Below are 8,749 nucleotides of genomic sequence, written 5' to 3' on the forward strand. Positions count from 1 at the left end.
GAGGAGGCTGGGGCGCAGAGGATAAGGATGTGGGAGTCCTTGGAGGGAGGCCTAGAGGCATCCGACAGATTGTCTGGGATATTAGACCGGTCTGAGAGGGACCAGGGCAGCCCAGAGCCAAGACGCTGAGAGACAGGCCTTCCCTTGGCCCCTTGTCAGCCATTTTATAAAATTATTTTTATAGAGATGGGGTCTTCCTGTGTTGCCCAGGCTGGTCTCAAACTCCTGAGTTCAGACGATCCTCCCATTTCAGCCTCAAAGTGCTGGGATTGTAGGCATGAGCCACCATGACCAGCCCGCCATTTTATTTTCTTGGAAAAAAAGGTTTCCTGCTGCTGTTTATAAATATATGTATTTGGTAAAATACAAAAAGCCAATGATACCACTCTGGAATTCTCCACATCTATCACTAATGGCAATGAAACCAGCTAACAGTTATTGAGTCTTTTAGGTACTTTCTGAGCCATTGTACGTCAATGCACTCTGTCAAGTAATTTTCACAACAATATTATGACATAAGGACTACAGTTGTCACCATTTTACAGATGCAACCACAGAGGTCTAGAGCATCTATTTGGCCCATCTAAAAATGGTGGTACTAGGATTTGAGCCCAGATAATCTGACTCCACTGACGACCACATTAGGCTCTCAGTTTCAGAAGACTTTAAAATTTGAAAAGGTCAGAGCTTGAAGGAACCTGGTTCAAACGGTTTCTTTTCTAAAGGAGGAATTAAAGACTGGAGAGAAGTGACTTGCCCAAGGACACACAACAAGCTGGACCCACAGCAGGACTGAATCCTAGGGCTCTTGGTTCCTGTTCAGAGCTCTTCACAGCACCACACTTCTGCCTCTGGTTCCCACAACCTTGGCCAAGAGCTGGGCTTCCTGGAGGAGCTGTCTTTTGCAGAGCTTGGAACAAGATGAGAATCATAGACTAGCACACAGGCAGGAGGAAGTGCTTGTGTTGTGTTGTGTTGTGTTGTGTTGTGTTGTGTTGTGTTGTATCGTATCATATTGTATTGTATTGTATTTTTTTGAGATGGAGTTTTGCTCTTGTTGACCAGGCTGGAGTGCAGTGGCGCGATCTCGGCTCACTGCAACCTCCACTTCCCGGGTTTTTCAAGCGATTCTCCTGCCTCAGCCTACTGAGTAGCTGGGATTGCAGACACGTGCCACCATGCCTAGCTAATTTTTGTATTTTTAGGAGGGACAGGGTTTCACCATGTTGGTCAGGCTGGTCTCGAACTTCTGACCTCATGATCCACCCACCTCGGCCTCTCAAAGTGCTGGGATTACAGGTGTGAGCCACTGTGCCCGGCCAGGAAGTGCTTTTAAAGATGAGACTTCTATTCAAAGACCGGTGTGTGGGGAAGGCTACACCACAGTGGGGCTGGCAGACAGCATGGACTGCGTCTCTACTGAGTGCCCAGCCCTGGAATCCCAAAGGTGATAAACTCTGTCCTCAAGGAACAAACTAACAAAAAAGTGAAAAACAGCACAGAGGAATAGTGGGCGTCATGGGGGTGGCGGTGGGGTAGGCGCAGTATAAGCATCTGGGGTAAGAGTGTCAGCAGAGGGAATAGTGAGTGCAAAGGCCCTGAGACAGGAGTGTGCTTAGCCTGCCAATTGTGTCCAGGGAACTGATGGCAGGGGAGAGAAAAATAGGAGGCATGTTAGAGAAGGTAGGCGCAGATCATGTGGGACCCTACAGCTGTTGTAAGAGCCTGGCTCTTCCTCCCAGTGCAATGGGGAAGCAGGGGTGGGGGTGCAGTTTAAGCAGAAGACTGGCACCGTCTGAATTCTACAGTATCTTCCTGCCACTCTATAGAAAGAGTACCCCATGGGGGAAAGGGATGCAGGAAGACCAGGGAGGAGGGCGCCACAGTCTTCCCAGGGTGAGGAGGTGAAGACAGGAACCAGGGGCCCACCATAGAGAGGGTGAGAAGTGGTCAGATTCTGGATATATTTTGAAAGTAGAGCCAACAAGATGGCTTAAGAGTTGCATGTGGGGTACGGGAGAAAGAGAGCAGTCAGGTATGACTCTGGTTTTTTTGGTCAGGAATCTCCTTTCCTGAAGTGGGAAGACTACAGAAGGAACAGGCTTGGGAACAGACCAGGTTCATCTGAACATCGAACCCGCTGAATTTGAGGGGGCCGTTATCAGTGCCTGATGAGTAATATTACAGGAACAATCCAGGAGACTGATCCTGTGTCTGTTTAAAATCATAAGGTTTTGCTCATCATGAATTTTTTGTTGCATTGTTTGGTTTCTTAAAATATTGCATTAACATATGATTTATCTTGGTTACTGAAGTTTTGTTCCTGCCTCCCTTTAAATTTTGCACCCGAGTTGCAGTCCTGCCTGCTGCAGACAACCATGTGGAATGCGGGGGTTGGGCTGACCTCCCGATTCCCGGCCATTCTCTGTCCACCATGGGCCAGTGATCTTCTGATCAGGATCTGTGACAGGGAGGTGAGCTGAAGAGTGGTTACAGCCAGGCGGTCCTGGACAAGGAGAAGGGTCTGTGTGGATGTGTGGCTGGCTGACCTACAAGCAGCCAGAAGGGTGTGAGCCCATCAGCCCACTTCGCCCCACCCGGCCCCGTGATGGATGGCATCTGTCTTCTGCTTTATTAAACTCACGCCGCGGCTCAGCCCTGGATTTGCAAACGGCTTAATAAGCATTTGGAAGGGATCGGGGGAGGGAGGCCGGGATTTCAGGGGGTTACCAAGACCCAGACAGGAAACGGCTTTCACCCTGAGTGGGCCTCAGGAGGGAGTCAGGTGTCCGGGTGGGCAACTACGGGGAGTATTTAGTTTCACAGAAGGCACTTGGGGCCCCAAAGAAGAAGGGGGTACAGGTCTTTGGTGCCACGCCTCCCCCAGCACTGTTGTTACCACACACTGGGAGTTCACAGCACCTAGAGGGGTGTTCTGGGCATTGCGGAGGACAAGGGAGTACAAGGACTGGCCAAGGCTGGGGAGAAACGATGGGGTCGGGGGAGAAGAGGCCACTCCTGTGTCTAGGAGTTCCAACTGCAGAGGACACAGGGTTACACAAAACAGACACCAATCCCACCAGCCAGCCCCCAGCACTCTCTGCCACCTCTGAATTTCTACGGACTCCATAGCACGTGTCATTGGTCTGTAACCTTCTGTGCAGCCCCAGGCATTGGCACAAAATGCAGGTACCAGGTGCCCCTTCTCTCTTGAATGAGGTTTGAAGCTCCCGGCAGCCAGGAAAGATGGGCACACTGAAGTCATCTCTCCACACAGGCAAGTTGGGCCCCCCTTACTCAGGGCCGTGCGGGAGCCAGTTCACATGGGCTCGCCAGGGCAGACTGCAGGCATCTTTTCCCAACTCCTGGCCCAGCGAATGCCACGTTAGTAGCTTGAAGTTGGCCATGGTGGAGTATTTACAGCACAGAAATTGGCAAATGCTTTTTTTTCCTCCTGAAGAGCTAGCTATTGAACATTTACCAGCACACCACTGCCTCACCTGCTCTTCCACCCGTAAGAACTGCAAGCCCCTTCAGGTACATAAAACTCCACTTTTCCGCCCAAAAAGGCTGGGGAGCTCCTTCTGAATGGTGAAGACTGGGACTGTCTGTCTCTTATTAATAAGGGTAGTATCCAGTGTGAGAGGCAGTGGTGATTAAGCTTCAACTGTCCACATTCAAATCATATCTCCACCATTTAACAGTTTGTGATTTACATTGTTCTTTAGTCTATGATTGGAGGGATTGTTCTAAAATTTAAAAGAAATAATACCTGAAAGATGCTTTGGAACAGGGTCTGCAAACATAAGTAGCCAATAGATGTTCATCCTTACTCTGAGTCTCTGATAGCGCTAAATACTTTATTGTAATTTGAGTCTTACAGCCACCCATATGGAAAACACTTATGTTATTCCCATTGTATAGATAGGGAAAGTGGGATTAACATGTGTTAGGTCCCTTACCTGAAGTCACATAGTGGCAGAGCTGGGATTTGAACCCAGGAGTGTCTGGGTCTAACAGCCCAGCTCCCTCATGCCAATGGTCCATGCCATTGTATCTCTCCACCAGGAGGATAGTGTTGGAAGTCATAATGATAGCAGAAGTGGCCTTTGGTTTTCCTCTTCTCTCCATCTGGCCACCAGCAGAAGTGATGAGCCTTCTTTCTATATGGCTCCCAAAAGAACCCTGTTCCCCAACACATCCCCTCCATACCTGCTCATGCCCATCAGACAGTCCCTTCAGAGGCTGGGGCTATCTTATCAAGGAAATCCACATTTCCTGTGGGCATTTTCTACTCACCTCTTGTCTAACACACTACCTTTGTCTCCGGGTCAGTCTCTCAGTCTGGAGACTGGGAGACTCCCAGTCTCTTTCCTTCTCTCACACCAAGCTCCATGTCCACCCCTAGTCCTCCAAAGCTATGCAAATGCCCACTCTAGGGCGGCCTGACTCCTCAGGGTCCAAGGCCAGGGTCAGTAGGGGCAGACGGGAAGGTCAAGGGCTCAGCAGCCTTCTTACAACTTTCCTTCTGGGTCTCCTTTTTTTTCCCTGCCTCTTGCCAATTTCACTTTCTCACTTCCTTCTTCTCCTTGCATTTCCTTTCTTCTCATCCTATTTGTCTCTTTGGTGTCTCCTTCTTTATGTCTTCTATCCCCTCAACTGTCTCTCTGCCTTTGTCTCTTTCTCTCTGGGTCAGTCTATTTGGTGGCAAGAGTGCATGTATGTGTGTTTCTCTGTCCCTTTGTTCTTTGTGGATGTCTGTGTGTCTGTCTGTCTCTCCATGTGTGTCTCTCTCCCTGTCTCTCCCTGCTTATTCCAACATCCTGAAGAATGTGTGCATGTGTGTGTGTGCGTGTGTGTGTGTGTCCCTGTATCTAAGAATCTAACTCTACCTCGATGCCTCCCTGCTCTGTGTGTGTCTGTCTGTCTGCTGCTGATTCCGTGCATCTGTCTTCATGGCTGTCTCTCGGGGTCTCTCTCCGGCAGCATTCGTTCATCAGGGCTGCACTCCGGAGGCTCCCGGAGGAGACCCCCACTCACCCCTCCCAAAGTTCACTGCCTTGTCAAACGGAGCTAATCTCCTGCGGGAGGAAAAAGCCTCATTCAAACTGGGCGGGGGGGAGGCAGAGGGGGAAGGGGAGGTCTCCTTGGCTGCAGCCTGAAAACACCCCGGCCCATAATACCCCTTTTGTTCTAGGCTGGTGGGAGGGGGTGGGCGGTGGAATGAAAGAAGGGGGATATTAAAGGAGCAGGTGAAAGACATGTGTCTTCAGCAGCCATAGATAAGCGCTTACCCCCTTCTCATCTGACTGAGGCCTATTATCTTCCCGCCACAGTCATTACTATTAATATTAAACACCCCCAATCCCGTTTGAAAACAACCTGAAGGGGCTGCTTCTGTCTCCAGCCAGTTCCAAGGGGAAGCCACTGCCCTGACACCTCCCCCCACAGTACTTGACCACCAACCCAGTTTCCCCAAACCCAAAGTCCCCTTGAACTTCCCCATGACCTTCAGCCCCGAGAGTCCCCCTCCACTTTCCCCCCAAGCCCCACCCTGAATCCTCTCTGATCACCAAGCCTTTCTGTCTCTAGTGGACCCCCCATTTCAGCTTTATTCCTAAGAATTTCTCTTTACCCTAGCTCTCTTCTCTCCGCCCCTCCGTATAACCTGAAATGGAAGGCAGAAGCACATAGATGTTTGGTTCCCTGGCTTTGACATCTAACAGAAGTGGACTTGCATTCTGATGCTGCCACATTCAGGCCGGGTGACCATGGTCAATTTCCTTAACCCCTTTTGGGCCTCAGGTTCTCACCTCTAAAATGGGGGCAGGGCAGGGCCCGGTGCAGTAGCTCACGCCTGTAATCCCAGCACTTTGGGAGGCCTAGGAGAGTAGATCATCTGAGGTCAGGAGTTCAAGACCAGCCTGGCCAACATGGTGAAACCTCGTCTCTACTAACAATACAAAAATTAGCCGGGCGTAGTGGTGCATGCATGTAATCCCAGCTACTCGGGAGGCGGAAGTAGGAGCATCGCTTGAACCTGGGAAGCAGAGGTTGCAGTGAGCCGAGATCCGCACCACTGCACTCCAGCCTGGGTGACAGAGAGAGACTCTGTCTTAAATAAATAAATAAATAAATAAATAAATAAATAAATAAATAAATCAAATGGAGGCAAATTATAGTTCCTAAGACATAGGGTTGTTTTAAGGATTATTGTTCAAAAATGAAAGAGTTCCCAGGACATACCTGATATATTGTAATGGCTCAATAAACAGTGGTAGTAACTGTTGTTACCTGGACAAAAAGCACCTCAGTACAGCAGGTGTGTCCACTCATTCCTTCTTCAGTCCATCACTGGGCCCCTACTCCGTGCCAACTTCTGTGTTGAGCGCTAGAGAAACAGAGGTAGAGAAAACAATTCTTGCCCCCAAGAATTCACAAACTGGTGGCAGCAAGAGACTTATAAACAGGTAAACGCACCACTGTGGTGCTGGGTAATATATACCACAAAAGAAGTTATTACAGGAGCTCTGGGGAAATGGGACAATGAACTGCTCCTCAGTGGCTAATGTTACACCAGTAAAGCACTAATTGCCTATTCAGTATCTACAAGGTGGCAAGGCCAGCTATCACCATGTCCATATCTACAGTTATAGCTCGCAAGAGGAGCAACTCATAAGTCTTCTTCCAAGACTGGTAGAGGTTTAGCTGGGGCCATGTGAGGGGCCCCCTTCCTCAGCTCCTAGGGCTCTGGACTGCCAGGGCTGGCCTGCAGAACCTGCAGACACAGGAAGGAGGGAAATGAGGGCTCACATTTACAAAGTGTCTCCTTCAAGCCAGGCACCAGGCTGTGTGTTTCAGCATTAGGTCACATACTCCTTCTCACCACTTCTCTACCAACCAAGCATCATTGTACCCATTTTACAGGGGAGCAAATAGGCTCAGAGAGAGGATGTGACTCTCCTAAGATCACACTGCTAGAAAATGGTAGAGCAAGATTCTAAGCTTCATCTCTCTGGCACCAAAATCCATGTTATTTCCATTTCTAGTGCATCTCCAACTTTCCAGCCCCAAATCCATCACTGCCCAAGTATCCTTAACATCAGGGGAGCTTGAACAAATATAGACGGAGGAGGAGGGGGAGATTCTATAAGAAAAACAGCCTCCTACAAGTCCAAAACTTTTTTGACACCTTGCGTCTTATCTTAAAAGCCTATGAGCTTTGAATTTTACTCCATAGTATAACTATGTGTATTATAAATTAAAATAATGTTTTAAATGTCATTTTAAAATGTTCCCCCAAAATCTTGAGATAAAATGGAAGCTCCAAGAAGGTGTGCTAAGTTTATTCTACTGCTTCCTCTGTCCTCTGTGGTAGGGGCCAGGGAGGGAGAGAGAGGGTGTTGTTGTGGACAGCCTTGTCTACTTTTGGTAACTACAACCCTTTCTTCACTGAACCCCTGCTTCTCTCTTCCATGCAGTTCTGTGGGGCTGCCAATTACAACTCCCCAGCTCCTCTGGCCTCAGGGTGGGCCCATGAGCCAGCCAGGTCTAGCCAATTGTCAAACATAACTTTCTTAGACACCTGATTTGTCCAAAAGGTGGGCACATGACCCAAGCTAGGCCAAAAGGAGCTCTTCGCTAAAATGTTATAGATGGAGGGTGCTGGGAATAGCAAATCCTCTCTTTCTTCTGAGATGTGAGCATGAAATTGCTGCCAGGCTCTTCTACCCACCTCTCTCTGCCTTCCAGCGGATGAGAGAAGTCTTGACATCCCTCTCCCTCTCCACGCCCCCACTGCAGTTAGAGAGGAAGATCAATTGCGACAGGAAAAACAAAACAAAAAAAAAGATGAGGCTATCACACACCAAAAAGCATAGCCACCATATGAATGAGATCAAGAAAGAATGCAAGAGAGAAAGCTGAACATATCTTTTGAGGCATGGCAGTCCCTAAACTTTGCCCGCTGCCCCAATGCATGTGCATGCATGTGCGCACACACACACACACACACACACACACACACTCCTATCCTTCCTGGTTATTTGAGCCAATAAGTCCCTTCCTTTTGCTTAAACTAGTTGGAGGTGAATTTCCATCACTTGCTCCCTGAGCAATATCTCCTGGCACACTCAGTCCTACTTAATATCTCCCAGCTCCCAGCACACTACAGCCCAGAGAAGGAGCAAGGGCCCAATGGGGTTTGGAATTGGGAAACTCAAGTTATATGTGAAGTAGGTGTCACATTCTCCTACCAGGAACCTTCCAAAGTTCTTCCTCACAGAGCTTTGGGCTGGAAAGGACGTCAAGCAGAGGGCTGGCAGGGAATCTATCCCAACTAGCTCTCTGCCGCCTTCAAAGAAGCCTGACTCAGCCTCCTGCCTTGGAAACCCATCCCAGGACCTGCTGTCTGAGACATGGCAAATCTGTCCAGCTTAGTCAAGCCTGTTTCACCTTCTCCTGCCCTAGTGGAAGCTGGACTATAGCCAAACCCTCCTCTCCTTTTCCATTTCTTCGGAGGCTCGGCCCACTCTTCTCTTTGCTATTCTTTTGCCCTTGTTAGTTAGTGTAGGTTCATGCATGTTGTGCGTACTAGGTACTGGCTAAGAACACAGGCTCTAGACAGACTGCCTGGGGTCAATCCTGGTTCTGTTCCTTCCTAGCTGTAAGACTTTTGGCAAGTTGCTTACCTTCTCTGTGCTTTGGTTTCCTCATCTTCAAAATGAAAATGATTATATGAGTTAATGTA

The sequence above is a fragment of the Pongo abelii genome, chromosome 5 (assembly GCF_028885655.2).
Source record: "Pongo abelii isolate AG06213 chromosome 5, NHGRI_mPonAbe1-v2.0_pri, whole genome shotgun sequence".
Lineage (NCBI taxonomy): Eukaryota > Metazoa > Chordata > Mammalia > Primates > Hominidae > Pongo > Pongo abelii.